The sequence below is a fragment of the Lissotriton helveticus genome, chromosome 4_1 (genome assembly GCF_964261635.1).
Source record: "Lissotriton helveticus chromosome 4_1, aLisHel1.1, whole genome shotgun sequence".
In the NCBI taxonomy this organism is placed as follows: Eukaryota; Metazoa; Chordata; class Amphibia; order Caudata; family Salamandridae; genus Lissotriton; species Lissotriton helveticus.
In genome coordinates, this window is record NC_136063.1 from 768,455,506 (window position 1) to 768,477,119 (window position 21,614).

The following is a 21,614-nucleotide window of genomic DNA, read 5'->3' on the forward strand; positions in this document are numbered from 1 at the left end:
TGGACTCTTCATTCCTTTTCAAATTGTACGTATTTTTGGGTGATTTCTTCATCACATTATGTCGCAGCGAAGACATCAAACTGTTCACTCTTCCTTTAGAAATCACCGGTCGTGGAAAGGCGAAACAACATTTTGTGTAGAACTTGTCCTTGTTTCTGAATTTACGACGACAGTACTTTCCACAACGATGGCTTTGGAAGCGTAAAACTTGTTCTCTTAGGCTTTTGTCTTCCTTTGCCTTTGGAACAGCACATGTAGAATACTGTTCTATGAAACTCATCACTAAGTCATCCGGATCTGTTCCAAAATTGGGTGCATCTTTGATCCACAGCAGCATATGTATATGAGTAGCACCTCTTGCTTGGTACTCCTTTCTCCAGAAGAAATCCAACACCTCTCCAAGAGGTGGATTTTTCTTGTTCATGATGAAAGACATCATAGCTTCAAATCTATGATTGAAGTACCTGCATACATTCACTGGATCCAAGGAGCACAGTTCTCTGGGTGTCTTGAATTCGATATTTTCAATGTTTCCATTTGCCTCTCGTAGAAATTCAAGTAAGTCTTCCCAGCCATACTCGGCACAGCTGAGAGTGAGGAACCATGTGGGAGTTCCTAAGTTCCTCAGCATACATTTTAAATCACCATGACGACGGTACCAGTACTCATTAGTACCACGCTGACACACCATGAGATTAATCAAGTGAGAATCCAAAATACTGTCTTGCACATTGACTTTATCCATAAAGTCACTTGCCGAGATATTTTGCATGTGTACACCACTTTTCAAGATGTGGTTCACTGCATATGACAGTCCAGACAGATCGCTTTCAAACAGTAGATGAAACAAATAGGGAATGCATTGACGAAACCTAGGATCTTCTGCATACAATCGTAAAGTCCGGTATTCAGAAGCAGGAATTTGATCAGGTCGCTCATCATATCTTCCTCCTTGACCTGTTGGAAATAGCTGTGGGAAGCACCGAGCTTCCAAACTTTCCTCCCAAACACTAATGGGACTTCCTTTGGCTTGTTTCATTTGAAACAACTCATTAGCATTCCCCATGACTTCCTTGGAATGCAAAGGATGAACACTATAATGTTCATATATTTCTTCATTTTTAGAGGCTTCTACTTTCTCAATTTGACCAGCACACAAATTGCTATCCTCTTCTTCACTTACTTCCTCTTCTGCAACATATACATTCTTGTAGTACTTATTGTTTTTCTTCAAATAAAATGTTGCCTTTTTGACTTTCCTAACATCCACTAAATCTTGCCAGATTTTCTTACTCTTTGTCGGAACCCCATTAACTAAGATAACCAGAGGTTCCTCTTCCACTTTCTCTACTCCAATTGTATTAATGTTTTTCTTCAAATCTAGAGGCAAATAAACAACTCTTCCCTTTAATCCTCTCTGTAAATCTGATGGAGGCAATTTCCCTGTCTTTGGCTCCATTCGTACAATAGCCTGAAAGGGATGGATACTTTGAATCAAAATAGATTCATAAGTATTTAAATCCTTCAATTCAGAAGGAATCTCAACCAATTCCAGATTATTATGAACCGCTCTAGCAGGCATCCGGTTTTGATTTAATTTGTTACAACAATAAGTACACACACGTTGATCCAATCCCAAATCAAAACAATTTTCTACCATCAAGTATGTTGCAAAATCCTTCTATTCACTATTATTTTCACTTTCACTTTTCGCATATAAATCCACTAACTTAGTCTGATTCTTATAATAAGTGTGTCGACAACACACACAAGTAAAATTAGGCCTCTCACTTGATTTCACCTGAAACGTGGCAATTTCTTTCTGAAAATTATCTGTACTGGAAACCTGTACACTATCTTCCACATTACCTTCTTCTTCTGGGTCAATTTCAACATTCTCCTCTTTACTTGCAAAGTAACAAAACTCAATTTCTTCACAAATATTCTTCACATCTACTTCAGAACCATGCAAAAGAGCAGTGCATAATTGTTTAAGCATAATTGCTGGACTCTTAGCATAATACAACATTCTAACTAATTTCCTCACTTTATTATGATGCACTGCTAGCATCCTGAAATGATGAAAAACACTCTGGCATACTCTCCTGGAAAGACAAGCCAGTGAATGACCATGCAAACCTGTCACTTCTCTCACTCTGCAAGGATCTAATTCTTGCAACAACTTCATTTTCTGTTTTAAAGTTTTCTTATTAAATGTCCGTACAAAATCACAAAGCAAATTGATGGAATCCTGTCGCACACTGCAAATACTACTACACTTCCAGATATACACTGGTCCCTTAGGACGTCTTCCTAAAACCTCATTACCTAACACCTCTTCTGCCTCTGTTGCCACAAGTTTTTCTTTTTCAACTGGACAACCATCTTTCACTTCATAAGCTCGACCACTGGTGTCAACTGCATGCACCAAATCATTATCCTGGAAATAACTCTCCTCATTAAAAAATGCCTCACAACTTGAACTATGCATCCATTCTCCTGAAAAAACTTCACAAAAATTACTACGATTAACTGTTCTCTTCCATCTACTATTTCTTTTGAAATCATAAATTGCCTTGTTTAGCTTCCTAATTCTATTGATTATCAAAATAAATAACTTTCGCTTAATTTCAAATGCCTGATCAATAATTTTCTCAACTTTTTTTTTTCTCTTATAAAAAACCACTTTCTGTTGACCTTTCTTAATATTTTTTAACAAATTGCCAATTATCCTGTTGCGGAACATTCATCTACGAATGTCCCTAAACTGATTTTTCCTTCTACTACCATGCACAGAGTTATCTCCTGCTCTAGCAGTAACATTTTTGATTGGCCTTTCCTTTCTGTTTAAATTGGTTCTCTTTTTCTGGACTAAAACATTTTCTGTAGTACTACTTTTTTTTCTACAAATGTTTCTTAGGAATGATTTCGTTTTCTTACCCGGAGCTTTCTTGGTGACTTGACGAGTTTTTATTGTAGAGGACTGCTGCAAGCATTTAGTAAGCTGCTGTCTTTGACGTTTTGTAGCCTTTCGGTTTCGTTCTTTAGATGGCATTATGTACTTTTGAAATGATCTGCAGTTGAATCTGTGGTAAAATATAATTAAAAATGTTATTAACCACTATTACCAAACAGTAAATCAATAACAGTCGTCAAAAATTTAACACACTACTTGTCATTTTTACATACAATAATTTTTAGTGCATTGGCAAATTTAGTAGTCACAAATAGTAGCAAAGAAATGGAATGCTTCTACATTTGACCTGTGCTGTTTTATATGTGAATCTGAACTAATTGTATGAGCATATTTGACTATTTTATTAAAGACACTACACACAAGCTGTTTTTGAAGTTGTGTTTAATTTTAAATGAAACGGTTTACATGTTTACATTTCATTTCCAGTAACTTTTAAAAATAAATGTTTATAGTTCCATAGGCTCAAGCAGGTCAGCTTCCCACCCTATGTCATACAATTCTGACAAATCGGCATCCTCATCATGTTCTTCATCATCCTCAGGATTTAAATCATCCAAGGGATCTACTTCCACTGATGTTTCAATCACAATTTCAATGATAATATCGAGATCAACAGATTGCGCATTATCACTCATGCTTGATGTTGTCGTTATCTTTAAAGAAAGAGAACAACAATGAGATGTTGCAGAGTAAGAGACAAATCTCAGAGACTATAATTGTAAAATTGTTTAACAAGAGTAACATTTTGCAGATATTATTTAACCATGTCCAGCGATGCTGTTTCAAACAGGCGTAAGGATTTGATTCAGCAATGCCATAAATGTGACTCAGTGAAATCTTCTTAATTTTACTGTGTTAGTTTTACAGGGCTTTCATGCAAATGACTGGCCACCCTACAACAAAACGCTCACATGAAATCTGACGCAGGTTTCATGTGGCACAGGACTTTACAGGATGACACATCTGCCTAGATGCATCAAGTTGTAAATATGTCGCAACATAGCAAATCTTTTGCACCGCCGCTGAGTCACAAAAGTGACGCACAGCGGCGCAAAAGAGGCACACGGCTATCATAAATCTGTCCCTAACATTTTAAATGATTGATTCAGGATGACGATAAGGTGTGGCCTATCCAGAGGTTTGTTTGAGGTGAGGCCTACTCAGGGTTGCAGATGAAATTTAGGCTTGTTGAAGAGTACAGAGGAGATAATACATGTGCAGGCCTACCAATGAAGTGAGTCATGTCCACTTCACTCTTGAACAAAGGCCAGACCTCTTCTGTGTCTGTGGACAGGCCTAAACCTCATCTGCACAATGTGATTCGTAAAGTTAGGAAACACAGGTGATGTAATTGAAAAATGTGGAATTTCTTTTCCTCATTTCACAATCACATCACCTGTGTTTCCTTTGCTTAGGTATCTCATAGTGCAGATGGAGTCTAGCATATCAAAGAGTACACAGAAGTTGAGCACTGTATACAACAATTTTGACATTTACAGAAGATTCAGCTTCTCCATGCCCCCTACACAGTCCTAAATGTTTACATTTTAAACTGACGGTATCTTGTTGAAGATGAAGTGAGGCCTGTCTTGCAACATGGTGCATCTTTTGCATCACTGCTGCATTGGTTTCATGTGGCACAGGACTTTACAGCATGACACATCTGCCTAGATGCATCAAGTTGTAAATATGTCGCAACATAGCAAATCTTTTGCACCACCACTGCGTCACAAAAGTGACGCACAGCGGCGCATAACAGGCACACGGCTATCATAAATCTGTCCCTAACATTTTAAATGATTGATTCAGGATGACGATAAGGTGTGGCCTATCCAGAGGTTTGTTTGAGGTGAGGCCTACTCAGGGTTGCAGATGAAATTTAGGCTTGTTGAAGAGTACAGAGGAGATAATACATGTGCAGGCCTACCAATGAAGTGAGTCATGTCCACTTCACTCTTGAACAAAGGCCAGACCTCTTCTGTGTCCGTGGACAGGCCTAAACCTCATCTGCACAATGTGATTCGTAAAGTTAGGAAACACAGGTGATGTAATTGAAAAATGTGGAATTTCTTTTCCTCATTTCACAATCACATCACCTGTGTTTCCTTTGCTTAGGTATCTCATTGTGCAGATGGAGTCTAGCATATCAAAGAGTACACAGAAGTTGAGCACTGTTTACAACAATTTTTAAATTTACAGAAGATTCAGCTTCTCCATGCCCCCTACACAGTCCTAAATGTTTACAGTTTAAACGGACGGTATCTTGTTGGAGATGAAGTGAGGCCTGTCTTGCAACATGGTGCATCTTTTGCATCACTGCTGCATCGGTTTCATGTGGCACAGGACTTTACAGCATGACACATCTGCCTAGATGCATCAAGTTGTAAATATGTCGCAACATGGCAAATGTTTTGCACCGCCGCTGCGTCACAAAAGTGACGCACAGCGGCGCAAAAGAGGCACACGGCTATCATAAATCTGTCCCTAACATTTTAAATGATTGATTCAGGATGATGATAAGGTGTGGCCTATCCAGAGGTTTGTTTGAGGTGAGGCCTACTCAGGGTTGCAGATGAAATTTAGGCTTGTTGAAGAGTACAGAGGAGATAATACATGTGCAGGCCTACCAATGAAGTGAGTCATGTCCACTGCACTCTTGAACAAAGGCCAGACCTCTGCTGTGTCCGTGGACAGGCGTAAACCTCATCTGCACAATGTGATTCGTAAAGTTAGGAAACACAGGTGATGTAATTGAAAAATGTGGAATTTCTTTTACTCATTTCACAATCACATCACCTGTGTTTCCTTTGCTTAGGTATCTCATTGTGCAGATGGAGTCTAGCATATCAAAGACTACGCAGAAGGTGAGCACTGTATGGAACATGGCTATGTAACTCAAAGAATCAAAATCTAAATTTGCCAAGCACACATGGGGGCGTATTTACAAGGACCTTGCACCACAAGGAAATGTCTTAAATTAAAATGGGAAAAATAACATCAAAGGGACTCAAAGGCCTTGTAAATATGCCCCAAGTAACCTATGAAACTCTAGCAGTACATATGAAGAAACCTAATTGATTTCAAAAAACGTTTTTAAACACATCATGTAAAGCAATTATATACCTACATTCATGGGGAAGTGACTTAAAATGCTCTAAGACACATGAAAGCGTTTTTTTAAGGCCCTTGTACCATTTTTACGTCACTTTTAACATGGCTATGTAACTCAAAGAATCAAAATCTAAATTTGCCAAGCACACATGGGGGCGTATTTACAAGGACCTTCCACCACGGGGAAATGTCTTAAATTAAAATGGGAAAAATAACATCAAAGGGACTCAAATGCCTTTTAAATATACCCCAAGCAACCTATGAAACTCTAGCAGTACATATCAAGAAACCTAATTGATTTCAAAAAACGTTTTTAAACACATCATGTAAATCAATTATATACCTACATTCAAGGGGAAGTGACTTAAAATGCCCTAAGACACATGAAAGCGTTTTTTTAAGGCCCTTGCACCATTTTTGCGTCACTTTTAACATGGCTATGTAACTCAAAGAATCAAAATCTAAATTTGCCAAGCACAGATGGGGGCGTATTTACAAGGACCTTGCACCACGGGGAAATGTCTTAAATTAAAATGGGAAAAATAACATCAGAGAGACTCAAAGGCCTTGTAAATATGCCCCAAGCAACCTATGAAACTCTAGCAGTACATATCAAGAAACCTAATTGATTTCAAAAAACGTTTTTAAACACATCATGTAAAGCAATTATATACCTACATTCATGGGGAAGTGACTTAAAATGCCCTAAGACACATGAAAGCGTTTTTTTAAGGCCCTTGCACCATTTTTGCGTCACTTTTAACATGGCTATGTAACTCAAAGAATCAAAATCTAAATTTGCCAAGCACACATGGGGGCGTATTTACAAGGACCTTGCACCACAAGGAAATGTCTTAAATTAAAATGGGAAAAATAACATCAAAGGAACTCATAGGCCTTGTAAATATGCCCCAAGCAACCTATGAAACTCTAGCAGTACATATCAAGAAACCTAATTGATTTCAAAAAACGTTTTTAAACACATCATGTAAAGCAATTATATACCTACATTCATGGGGAAGTGACTTAAAATGCTCTAAGACACATGAAAGCGTTTTTTAAGGCCCTTGCACCATTTTTACGTCACTTTTAACATGGCTATGTAACTCAAAGAATCAAAATCTAAATTTGCCAAGCACACATGGGGGCGTATTTACAAGGACCTTCCACCACGGGGAAATGTCTTAAATTAAAATGGGAAAAATAACATCAAAGGGACTCAAATGCCTTTTAAATATACCCCAAGCAACCTATGAAACTCTAGCAGTACATATCAAGAAACCTAATTGATTTCAAAAAACGTTTTTAAACACATCATGTAAATCAATTATATACCTACATTCAAGGGGAAGTGACTTAAAATGCCCTAAAACACATGAAAGCGTTTTTTTAAAGCCCTTGCACCATTTTTGCGTCACTTTTAACATGGCTATGTAACTCAAAGAATCAAAATCTAAATTTGCCAAGCACAGATGGGGGCGTATTTACAAGGACCTTGCACCACGGGGAAATGTCTTAAATTAAAATGGGAAAAATAACATCAGAGAGACTCAAAGGCCTTGTAAATATGCCCCAAACAACCTATGAAACTCTAGCAGTACATATCAAGAAACCTAATTGATTTCAAAAAACGTTTTTAAACACATAATGTAAAGCAATTATATACCTACATTCATGGGGAAGTGACTTAAAATGCCCTAAGACACATGAAAGCGTTTTTTTAAGGCCCTTGCACCATTTCTGCGTCACTTTTAACATGGCTATGTAACTCAAAGAATCAAAATCTAAATTTGCCAAGCACACATGGGGGCGTATTTACAAGGACCTTGCACCACAAGGAAATGTCTTAAATTAAAATGGGAAAAATAACATCAAAGGAACTCAAAGGCCTTGTAAATATGCCCCAAGCAACCTATGAAACTCTAGCAGTACATATCAAGAAACCTAATTGATTTCAAAAAACGTTTTTAAACACATCATGTAAACTAATTATATACCTACATTCATGGGGAAGTGACTTAAAATGCCCTAAGACACATGAAAGCATTTTTTTAAGGCCCTTGCACCATTTTTGCGTCACTTTTATCATGCCTATATAACATGGCTATGTAACTCAAAGAAACAAAATCTATTTGTAAAACACTTGACACAAAGCAACATTTTAAATACACAACTTTCTTCATAATTTTCTCCTTAAAGCATACTATTCTCTATTTTAATTAAATGAATCTTTTCTCACCTTAGCAAATACTTTTTGAGTTTCAAAACAGTCTCAGACACACACCAATTTGTCTTCAGCAGAGCAAAAGGTATGCACTCCAGAGGCTGCAACCAACAATGGCACAGAAATGCTGTAATTCATCACACATATCTCTCATGTCACCCAATCAAAACTCTTCCCTCACTTTTTTCTAATCAACACCCTTCCCCCCTCTGCCCTTTTTTGCCTTTTTTCCATAGCAACCACCTCCTGAAAGACCTCTCATGTTTGCAAGTTCACACAACAATGTTTCAATTGAACTCTGAACTCTCAGTACACCTGCGTATCCAGTGCAATCTTTCATAAAATGATTTTTTCGTGACCATTCAAATTACATCTTTCAAAGAACTCATCCATGCACCCTAACTTTTTTCAGCAATCAAAATACACCAATCACTGCTACTGATTAATTACTACAGAAACTCCACAGTTTTTTTCATTACATACTCCTACTGTTTCAACTGCCATTTCATTACCACACTTCATCTGACTGCAGCAGAACCTCCTCTCACCATGTTTTCTGTCTGGATTGTTGGACATAGTTATATCCACTGGGCTCAAAGGTATACTGATAACAGAAATTTACACAACCTCAATTTACAAAATGTGGAAATCAACTGGATTGGCCACAGAGGATTAAGATGTCACCAATTGATACCATTGGTGAAAACCTTTTTGCATTTGCCAAAACCTGACCTGTTAATTGTGCACTGTGGAGGAAATGACTTGGGCACTTTGACTGGGGTAGGTCTGGAAGTGCTTTTAAAGGACACCTTTGAGCAATTGATGGCACTATTTCCTCAAACTGCCTTGGTATATTCAAATATATGCCAAAGACAGAAATGGAGGTGGTCCAACCAATTTTGTCCACAAATTGAGAAATCGAGGAAGCCTGTTTCAGCTTACATGAGAGACCATGGAATGGGCTCCATCTACAACAATAACTTGGGTTACTACATGCAAGATATCTACAGAGCAGATGGAGTTCACTTCTCAGATGAGGGGAACAGAATTTTCATCCTCAATTTAAGACTGTGCATTGGTACCTACTTGTAGGTACCTACATCAGCCACAGGACCCAAAAGCTCTTTTCAGAGCTACCCTACATCTGATCACTCACAATTATTATTTTACTCTAACTTTTTTCACTAATTTTCATCAAAGTGCGCTCCCCGGAGCGCTACCCGGTACGCGCACCCGACGCTAACCGCGCGAAAATTTGATTTATTTTTTTTCCGCACATTTGGGCCTCCTCAGCCACCCTCAGAAAACCTAGGGGGTCAGGATACGTCTACCGTGCCCCCTTCTACCCATTCTGAACATTATTTGCCCTCCATCTTGTATCTCAATTCTACCGAAACACAAAATGGAGGACTCCCGTAACGCTGCCGGTTCGCGTACCGGAGCGCGCACCGGGAAGCGCTCGCTCAAAAAAGGTGGGAAAGTAATATACAGAAAAACCACTGGAGACACTTTCACCAAATATAGATTAGCTCATACTACATACCAATCCCTACCATTTTCACAAATTTGATTGGAATTCCATTTAGCCATTTAGCCTGTAGACCTCTCTAAATACCCTGAGGTAAATTACTTCACAAAACACATCTGAAGTGTTGGAATTGACAACCAATTAAAATGTTACTTTCATTTTCTACTTTTTTTACCTGACGTTTGATTGGTTATGTACCTGAATATATATAAAGAAAGAGAGAGAAACACAGCCATTTTGACTACTACTTCCTGAACTACATTGCAAAATCATTTTCACTGACAACTTAAACTTGTTTTTAAAAGGTAAGATGTTATTTTATAAATTTGAAAACATTTTCAGATAGTTATATACTATCCCTCTGTAAGAGTTAGACATTGAGAAAGGCTTGTTTATTATAATTATGGATTGATTTAGGTTTCTGTGGTATAATTATGAATTTACTTAGGCTTTTTCACAGGCACTTTTTAATAGTACTACTTCACGCCTGAAAAGTACCTGTCTGAACTTAAACCCAACAGTGCCCTATCTCTACTGATATATTTATTTTTATGCAAATTTCAGCACAAAAATGGAAGGAAAACAGAACGTTTCCTTTGAAATTGTCCTAGAGATGAACAATGAGGAAATCATTGAACCCATTGACTTGGAATTCATGGATGAATCACGGGACCATGAACTTCTACAAGGTGTAGAATCTGTGGATTTCTTACTTCAATATGAGGACGGTCAAATGTGGGAAGTTATGTTCAGTCAAAAAGAAGACATATCGGACAGTCAAATGTTAGACGTTCTATTAAATTTTGAAAAAGAATCAGAAAAATAAAATTATATTTAATAATAAAAAATTTTTGAGTCTTTAATCATTTTTATATGTAATTCATAAACTAGTACCAAATTGATTATAATGTAAAGTCAGACTAATAGTATACTGTGCACAATCACAAAAATAAATTTATATTTAATAATCATAAATACTGCTACTTAAATAAAAAAAACAAAAAAAAACAAAAAGAACAATCAATAAACATACAATATTTCAAAATATCATAGTCTATCATTCTTTTTTCCTTATAGTACGCTCCCCAGACCGCTTCCCGGTGCGCGTACCGGGCGCTCCCCACGCAAAAAAAAACAAAAAAAGATATTTTTTTTTTTTCCCCCGCGGGGCCCTTTTAAAGCCTCCACATCAAACCTAGGGGGTCAGGGAGGATCTACTATGCCCCCTTATGGTCATTTCCCCCTTTGTTTTGGCCTCCTCTTGTCTCTCGATCCTACCGAGAGATAAGATGGCGGCCGCTCCGGACTGTTTAGAATGTTGACAGACACCGGAGAGCCAATCAGGTTTGCTTCGCGAAGTTCCGTTACGCGTCAGGTACGCGAACCGGGGCGCTGCCCGGAGCGCGCTTACAGATATATATATTTTTTTGAACGTTAATTTCTCAAAATCCACTGGAGCACATATATTGAGACCTAGCAAAGGCACATCGGGCTACCAGTCCCTACAATTTTGCCAAGTTTCGTGAAAATCCATTCAGCCGTTTGAGCTAAAAGTGAGGCCAACCGCCCTATGGAAAATTGCATGGGAAAAACACGTTTTGGGACCCCCTTTTTTCTCGGCCCCCCCTTGACGAAACCCCCCCCCGAATTTTCAGGGGCTGCTCAGAAACAAAATGTGCCATTTTCCTGAAAATTTCAGCCAATTCCGTCCTCAAACACCAAAGTTATTCGACATAGAATTTTCAAAAATCCCATAGAGAAAAAATCCTAACTATATATACCTACTGGCGACCGCCAGTAGGTAATATATATATATATATATATATATATATATATGTATATATATATATATTACCTACTGGCGGTCGCCAGTAGGTATATATAGTTAGGATTTTTTCTCTATGGGTTTTTTGAAAATTCTATGTCTAATAACTTTGGCGTTTGTGGACGGAATCGGCTGAAATTTTCAGGAAAATGGCACATTTTGTTTCTGAGCAGCCCTTGAAAATTTGGGGGGGGTTCGTCCAGTGGGGGCCGAGAAAAAAGGGGGGTCCCAAAACGTGTTTTTAACATTGAGTTTTCCATAGGGCGGTTGGCCTCACTTTCAGCCCGAACGGCTGAATGGATTTGCACGAAACTTGGCAAAATTGTAGGGACTGGTAGCCCGATGTGCCTTTTGTAGGTCTCAATATATGTGCTCCAGTGGATTTTGAGAAATTAACGTTTAAAAAAAGATATATATCTGTAACAGCGGACCGGGCAGCGCACTGGTTCGCGGACTTTTCGCGCAACGGAGCTTTGTGAAGCGAAGCTGATTGGTTCTCCGGCGTCTGTCAACATTCCAAACAGTCCGTAGCGGCCGCCATCTTGTCTCTCGGTAGGATCGAGAGACAAGAGGAGGTCAAAACAAAGGGGGAAATAACTATAAGGGGGCATAGTAGATCCTCGCTGACCCCCTAGGTTTGATGTGGAGGTTTTAAAAGGGCCCCGCGGGGCAAAAAAAAATAATAATAATAATAATTGAACGGCTGAATGGATTTGCACGAAACTTGGCAAAATATTAGGGACTGGTAGCCCGATGTGCCTTTGCTAGGTCTCATTATATGTGCTCCAGTGGATTTTGAGAAATTAACGTTCAAAAAAAGATATATATCTGTAACAGCGCTCCGCTTCGCGTAACGGAGGTTTGCGAAGCTGATTGGTCATTCTGTCACTGGGCTATAGTTGGGCTACATCTGGCTGATATTTGGGCTACATTTGTTTTTTTGTGTGTCTGGCGGCCATCTTTGGGCTACATTGGGCTACATTGGGCTTCATTGGGCTACATTCGGCTAATTAGCAAATAGCTCATCGCAAACTAGGAATGGTAAAGAATCGCTATTTATTCCTTAAAGTTCGCTATTTAGGAAATGCAAATAACTTTGATGATACATATGGCGGTTCATCTCTAACAAGATAAGAAGCATAGGGATACATTTATGATGACTGGCGCATCACCAGGGATGTGTTAGTCATTCTGTGCCGCTGTTCCGTCACCTATGGTGTGCTGCATTTACAATGCGGCGCATCATGGGGCAAAAACAGCACAGATGCGTGATGTATCTGTGCCGTAAAGGTGGCGCATTGCTGGAGTTGTATCGCAAGTGTGATGAAGCTCCAGCAAGGGTCGGGGGTGCCCCTGTCGCAGGGTTTCTGTTCTCACACAGAACTGTGGACAGAGGATTGGAACCTCGGCGAATTAGGGTGTCCCAAAACTCACGTTAGTAATCAAAAACTATTTAGCAAGCTAGGTACAGTGTCACATTGGATATAACAAACTCTCAATGTTTAGACAATCCAGAATATGAACTTATAGTACCTCAGGATACGTGGAACTCATGAACAGTCGGTCGTTATAGATTTCTTAGAAACCAGAACATGGAGTTAAGAAGAACAGATGTGTATTTGAAATGTTTATTTACTAATGCCGTCTTCTCAGGCGTAGTACCTTAGATAATAAAAGTACACATATTATCAGTAGCAAAATTACCAGCATAGTTACTAGTACATAAAAAGTGAATGGTGATAGTATGTTAACATGCTGTAAATGAATAAGAGTTAGCAACACTTATAAGCAGCCGCGGGCCGTGGAGGGAGTTACGGTGAGGCAGGGAGGCGGGGAGGGGGAGAAGCAGGGTGGAGAATACAAGTACACATATTATCAGTAGCAAAATTACCAGCATAGTTACTAGTACATAAAAAGCGAATGGTGACAGTATGTTAACATGCTGTAAATGAATAAGAGTTAGCAACACTTATAAGCAGCCGCGGGCCGTGGAGGGAGTTACGGTGGGGCAGGGAGGCGGGGAGGGGGAGGGGCAAGGTAGAGAGGGCTCCACCCTGCTTCTCCCCCTCCCCGCCTCCCTGCCCCATCGTAACTCCCTCCACGGCCCGCGGCTGCTTATATCTCACCCTCCCTAATACACATATTATATTATTTGCTAAGAAGGTCTCTTTGTGTTGGTTTAGGGCGTGCCCATACTTTAGTGTCTTAGATTTGAAGGAATCACATCAGCATACACCAGCTCTCTCTTCATGTGAACCGCATCAACTGCTGTGTATGTGTGTTCGGCAAAGCAATATAAAACCCGCCTCATGCCCAGAATTGGCAGAAGTTGCACTTATGTTATGAGTATGAAGTCGTGGAGATCAGACCTCATAACAATTCTGTATCGTGTTGTTCTTGAAACTTTAGCACTCGCTGTACAGATATAGTTTAACAAGTAAAGCAGATAGTAGACCAATAACATATTATTCTCATGTAAACCACGATGAACTACTAGGTGGAAAGCTAAAGCAACAACTAAGTGTCGTGTGCAGAAGTTGCAAAAAAGGAAAAATGGCGTTTAAACCGGTAATGAGCCCATGCTAACTTAACACGGTGTAAAGATATCCAGGACCTAGATGACACCTCCTCATGATCCGGAAACGAACTGAATAAGATAATAGAAGTGCCATCTCATGAGAGCAGATTGCAAGTTTATATGTGGACGGTCCGCAAGGTAAAGCATTAAAAACTAGGAAAATTTAATGCTAAAGAAAAATAAAACAGCCAAGTACTTTATCGAGTCTTAAGCCAATAGGCAAGGTAAATAATAAAAACTTGACAAATAAGTCAATGAATTGTCAATGAAATGCTAGTACTCAGCATATCAAACATGAAAAAGGTCTATGACATAACTGTGTATGCAAAATAAGCTGCAACAGCCTCCAATAGGAAGTCACCGTCTTCATCCGAAAACAGTTCAGCCATCCAATTTAAAAGCGGAAAAGAACATACGTGCTCTCCCAGCACCGGATCCTCTATCACCATCAGAGGACAGCTCGGTGGGTTTTCAAGAAAGCTCTGTTCCAAGAAAGACTGTGCTGCCGCCAGTAAATTCCAGGGACCAAGTAGTCCATGCATCAATGCCACAGCCATAATCCTTTCGCCAGGACAAACCAACTCGTGAGTAATGATAGGAGTCATCAGCTGATTAAAGTCGACGTCAGGAGAAACCGGTCCGCAGAGACACAAATCAATGGCCCAATCGAAATCACAGGTCAGGCAGTGAAATACAGGCTGGACACAGGTGAAGTAGGAGAACCGAAAAGATAATCCATATGCCGTGTTTAATATCGCCAACGGCATTGTGCCATAATATTCTAGCATGCGATTGCGGAACAGTGTCAGCAGCTGCAGGGTCGGAGGTTGCATAGGAGGGACATCCATATTTAAAAATGTAAAAAAGCACAAGAGCGTCCGCTGGTAATGCAAGTAAAAATGCCAATCCACGAACCAGAGTGCAGAAAATACAATGAAAGGAAGCAGGGATGACTCCAAAGATTTTCTCAAATGAAGTCACGAGACCACTGGTAACAACTTTAAAAAAGTGTGCCAGGGATTTTGTGGAGGATGCGTTAAAGATAGTCGGAAACATGTTGCTGAAATTGAAAGGCAAACCTGTGTACGGGTGTTCGCTATGTGAAGTACGAAAGTTTCACGGGCCGAACTCAAGGCCACCTCTCTCTGAGACAAAAGAGCTCTTATTCTTGCCATGCCGTTGAAACGTGTCCCAAGGTTGGTATTTGTGGCCAGATTGAAAACTCCCTATGTTCATGTGTGGGAGGAAATAGAACATTTCTGCAGCAAATAACCCGTTCACTTACTGTTACGATAAAAGGAATACTTTTAATTAACTCAGAACAATCTTCATTATTGAGCATCAAATAACTACCATTTTCCAACAACTTGAACGTGGGGATGATAGCAGGAACTGGCGTGCCTTGCAACACGCAAGCCATATTTGGTCGGTGTTTGTTGCATGAATCGTGTAACTGTATGTGCCTACACATTAGTGAATGATCTGGCGTCTCAGTGCATTCCTCTCCATTCAGATAAACTTCTTGATCATCTTTGAAACATCTATATGTGTATGGAAGCGACCAGACCTCATGAAGAAAAGCACTACCTAAAGGTTCATAACGACCTATTGGTATATATTTCATACAATTTGAAAACTTATATAAAGCAAAAGGCAGCGTTATTAAACCGTGGATAAGGCATGTTGCCAAAAAACCCGCAATCCTCTGCTGATGATGTCACTGAGCATGTCATGAATGATGTAATATGTGACATCATCAGCAGTGGATTACGGGTAATGGTATCTCTAGTTTACTCCCCTATAGCTGTCTTTCTTTTAACATAAGTGTGTGTTTCCTTCCCTTATACTTACTGTTTTTGGTTCGCTTCCAGTTCGCGTACCAGCGAGCGAACTAGGAAGCGAACTAAGAGAAATAGAGGTTGGCACAGTTCCAAATATTGTACCAATTTTTTAATAACGGGGAGGTAGTTCTGAAAAGAACTTTTATTTTTATTTTTCTGAACATTTTTTTACTGTTTTTGAATTTTTCGGAACAGTTTTATATTTTTTTGGGTTTTTCTTGGAGGGGGCAATGAAAACGATTCATTGTAAAGGGCTCAACAGGAGCAACAAAACAAAAAAAAGAAGTATTTATTATTTTGGGCGTTTCGGACAAACTTGCATATGATAGTCAATAGCTCTGTTGATCAGAGTGATGCTTTTTTCTCCGTAGGAAATGAATCCATCGCAAAATGCGCAGGTGTGTTTTACATCACCAAATCTCATTTGTATATTTGGCACCATCTCCCTGCCCTCTGGTCCCGTTACTTCCGGTACAACAGATCTTCTGGCCATAATAGGGAGATTATCTAGGTCGTTCCGAAACTGTGCAGCACTGTAGTTGTTAGGATGCCACCTAGTCATATGGCGATGCATTGTGTAGTTTCCGAAACTGTATTTTTTGTCGGTCCCTCTGGACAGTCTATCTTGACATATAAGGCAAGTTACGTATCTTGCATTTACTTTTTTCTGACCTTTGGGAATTTTAAAAAATTGCCAAATGAAGTTTTCTTTCCGGTGAGACGTCCTGGGCTGCTCAGGCAAAAACTGCCTCTCTTCGTGCTCGTCCTCCTGTTCCTCTTCTTCTTCTTCTTGTTGAATTACAACTTGAGCAGGTGGTCCACTCTTCCTTGGATGTGGTGGAGGTGGTGGGGAAGCACCAGCTGAAGCTACTAAAGAAGCCATTGCTCAGTGATCACAAAGGGTCTTTCTCTCACAATGATGAAAGTCAGAGTGAGGAAAGAAGGAGGGATTTTCATCATTTGGGAAAAACAAGAGTTCTCAACCAATCAAAAGTGTTCATTTTAGATTATATGACCTAGTCTTACATCATTAGGAAACCAAAAGTGAAATGAACCAATGAAAAGTGTTATTACCAAGTCACATGACTTGCTGTGTTTACGTTAAGCGCTTTGCAGGGCCTCCCGGTTTGCTTCCAGAAACCTGCGCTTTGCGACTCGCTTCGCGTACCAGTTCGCTAACGTAGCACGTCATATGACGTATCACGCGACAACGTGAAACGTCATGCGGACGGGAGGCGTCACGATGTTGTTTTCTAACGCGGCACTTGCGGTAAAGAAACGTTTACCGGCTTGCGGTCTATTTCGCGGCATCAAGGTCAGCTAACGGGAAGCTTCCCGATTCGCGAAGCGGGAACGAAGAAAAAAAAATATTTAAAAAAAAAATTATTCATAAACATATAAAATATATTTTTGGATTTAAAGAAGAATACATTTTACAGCTACAGATATTAGCTGTTAAAAAACCAATGAAATTCACAGAAAAAACCATAGGTTATAGACCATATATAGTTAGGAATTAGCATTTACAAAACCTTGAAAATTCACTGAAAAAACCATAGGTTATAGACCATATATAGTTAGGAATTAGCATTTAGAAAACCTTATTTTACTCACACAAAACCATTGAAATTCCATATATAGTTAGTTGCACTAACTATATATCGCGCACCCGCAATCCACTGCTGATGATGTCACATATTACATCATTCATGACATGGTCAGTGACATCACTGATGACATCACTGATGACATCTCAAATGACATCACTGATGACAACATCCAGTGACTGTATGTTTCTGTAAAGTTAAAATATGTCTTAGATATTGAAGAATGAGTGGATGTATAAGTGTCTGGATGAAGGATTTAGTAGGTGCGTGACTGACTGTATGAGTGAGTGATTAAATGTGTCTCACTGAATGCATGGGTTAGTGACTAAACTGTCTTAATTTGTGCATCATTATGTCTGTTGTGATGTAAACTGCTGCATGTGTTGATCATTAGCTATACGAGAGGCTATATGTGTTATTAATTGGTTGCCCAAGTATTTCTATGGGAGATTGAGTTTGTGTGGGGGTGGCTGGGAGGTGTGTGACTCTGTGCATAGATGTGTGAGCAGTTGATTCACTAGGTGTATGAGTTCAAGAGTGCATGTGGAAAAAGCTACATGGGCGGTTGACTGTGTGCATGAGTGTATTGATGAGTGAATGGATATCTCAATGCTACATGTCATAGTAAGTACATATGTAAAACACAGTACATGTGAGAGTTGGCATATATAAATAACTGTGCATGAGAGCCACTGAATGTGTGAGTGGCTGTATGGATCATTGTGAACTTGTATCAGGGATTGTATAAGAGAGTAAATATGTGTTAGTATATGTTTGAATAAGTAAGGTGTGTATAACTGTATAGTTGAGGAAATGGAGGTGAGATTGTTTCTTTGCATGACTGACTAGGTGTGTGAGTAACTCCATGGATGAGTGACAGTGTGTGAGTGTCTGTATACACTGAGTGTATCTAAGGTTATATTAGAGTCTGAAGAGGTTTATCGTATTAGCACAAGAATGATGTCAAATGAGATGTCATCAGTGATGTCATCAGTGATGTCATTTGAGATGTCATCAGTGATGTCATCAGTGATGTCACTGACCATGTCATGAATGATGTAATATGTGACATCATCAGCAGTGGATTGCGGGTGCGCGATATATAGTTAGTGCAACTAACTATATATGGAATTTCAATGGTTTTGTGTGAGTAAAATAAGGTTTTCTAAATGCTAATTCCTAACTATATATGGTCTATAACCTATGGTTTTTTCAGTGAATTTTCAAGGTTTTGTAAATGCTAATTCCTAACTATATATGGTCTATAACCTATGGTTTTTTCTGTGAATATATATATATATACTATATATACACAAATATTTGGGCTAAGGTCCCCGATATAATGCCATGGGTTGTTTTAAAGGTCAACACATGGTATTATGTACATGGTAAACCATGTGTGTCAACATCATGCATTGTAAAGTCATATTAATGTTCAGTGAGACAGAGCTGCATGAATTGGAATTTTCTGTTATCAACGTTTGAGTACAACCATATGCTGTATGTTTTATCTTACATTAACAACAAGGGTGTTGCTAACCATCCACTATACCAGCTTGAGCGAAGGGTGCTACAGAAGCATATTCAATTGTTTTATGATCCTTCATAACTTTTACGTTGGGCTCACTGCACAACACAAGTCACAAAGAGAAAGAGAGAAAGAAAGAAAGAAAGAAAGAAAGAAAGAAAGAAAGAAAGAAAGAAAGAAAGAAAGAAAGAAAGAAAGAAAGAATCTTAAAATGGCTAGGAAAAAATAAGATAGAGGCAAATAAATTGAGACAGCATATAGGAAAGAAAGTAAAACGCAAATAAAAAGAAAGAAGAAAAAAGAAGCATGAAGCTCAAACGGTACAAAAGGACATAGGACAATAGGAAAAAGAGGCAAAATAAGAAAAAGGAAGGAAAAAGCCATAAAAGAAAAATGAAGGGTGGAAAGAAGAAAAGTAAAGAACAATTAAATAAATAAGAAAAACGAAAGGATAAAAAGAAGGAAAGCAGACAAATAATCTGAAATGAAGAAATGTGAAGCAAAAGGATGGGGGTCTGAAGGAAAGAATAGAGAAAAGAAAATAATGGAAGGAATACAAAAAGAAAAGAAAGTGTGGAGGAACAACATGAGCATAATAAGAATGAAAGGATATGAAGAAGGATGAAAAGCTAGAAAAAATCAGATGGAGTGAGAAGAATAGTCAAAGAAAGAAAGTATGAAATATGTATAAAAACAAAGGAAAAACGATGGAAAAAAGGAAGGAGAGAACCATAAAATGGAAGAAAGAAGGTGGATAGGATGAATGAAAGAAATAAGCCAGTACAGATAACTGTGTAGATTTAGGCCAAATTTCTTTCAAAATGTTCTGTACGTTTTGTATTTTTGTACAAATTTCTGCAAATTTTCCAAGGAGGTACAATTCCCATGGCACATCATAGAGAGAGCTAGGATCATTCACTTTACTTGCACATGTATTGCTATATATGGGTTAAAGTGGGGGGTATTTTATTTTTCTGGCTATTCTCTCGATTAACACACAAATTGTCTAATGCAGTGCACAACCGGACTCTAAAATTGTTTGAATTACAGCACGCACAAGAGGTTTTATTCTAGTTGCATCTATCTTAGCAAGTCAGTCTTTTACAATCACGTCTGCCACGAATACCAGAATTTCAGCAGGTTATTTTAAATCACAAACATGACTGGTCGCCAGAGGTCATGCTTGCCTGCATCACAATAGTAAAGTCGAGTGTCCAGCAACCCCTTGCTCATGGTTTTCATATGAGACCTTGTCGCTCAGATCGCTGACCCACAGCCCCAGGGGACCAGGAAGGTTCTCTCCTTTCACGTGTCTCTGAAAATAGCCCTGCTGCAAGGGGCACTGAAGTCACTGGGGATTGCACTCAGTCAATTATTAACCACGCCCCTAAGGTACAAGCCACAGGCAATTGACAAGATAGCATTGTAATGCTAAAAACAAAATAACACACTTTAAGACATGCTTTGGTCCTTCCGACTTTCATCTATGTGTGAGATTATTCACATTTTAATATCAGAAGGAAAGAGGATATCTTTTTTCTTCTAATCTAAGAATCCTATCCATGTATGTTTTTATTTCAAACGTGATAGTGTTATATGTCAATCACTTCGACCACTTTTACTGCACCCGTATATGCACTATTCAATATTTCGCCTGCATTTAACCTTTGTGACGATTTAGACATTTATGGTCGAAGGTATAACTGAAATTGTATGTGCTGAATTCAGTTCTGGAGCCCTATGACAACAAAGGGAGGCAGAAGACTTTGTGTGTGTGTGTAAACAGATTGGGGCAGCTTGAAATGCTTGAAAAACTCCTGCAGTTGCATTAGATTCACTGCTCCGTGACCACGACACAATCTGTCATCTGGGTCTGTTTACAGTCTCTACTGTGATGACCTGGAAGCATTGCCTCCCCACTGATCCGTTTCTAAAAGCTGCTTGCAGCTCTGACTCTCCTCCAGCCTCGAACAGCCTGCACGCATGCATTTACAATTTACAATGTTATTGTCTCATGTCAACTTACTGGTAGCGTCTAATATGGCTCCCCTGTTGTGAAAACCCAGGAAGTACTCAATGCTCTTACGACTTGCCAGGGCACGCTCAGATGGCTGCTTGACAATTTGTCATTGACAGGGAAATATGATTGTCTCCGCCCACCTTATCCTGATGCATCAGCTGAGTATTGCTTTCATATATGATCTGAACGTTATTTCGACTATGCACATCAGCAGAATGCTTTGGAACTGTTCCTCAAACAAAACCTTTAAAAAAGGCAGAGATTCATTGCAATGAACTAGTTTACTAATGCACTCCAGAAGGTGGCAGTGTTACAAATTAGAATATCAACTCAATAGGCGGCTCCAAGGTAGTAGCTTTAATTGTTGCACCAATA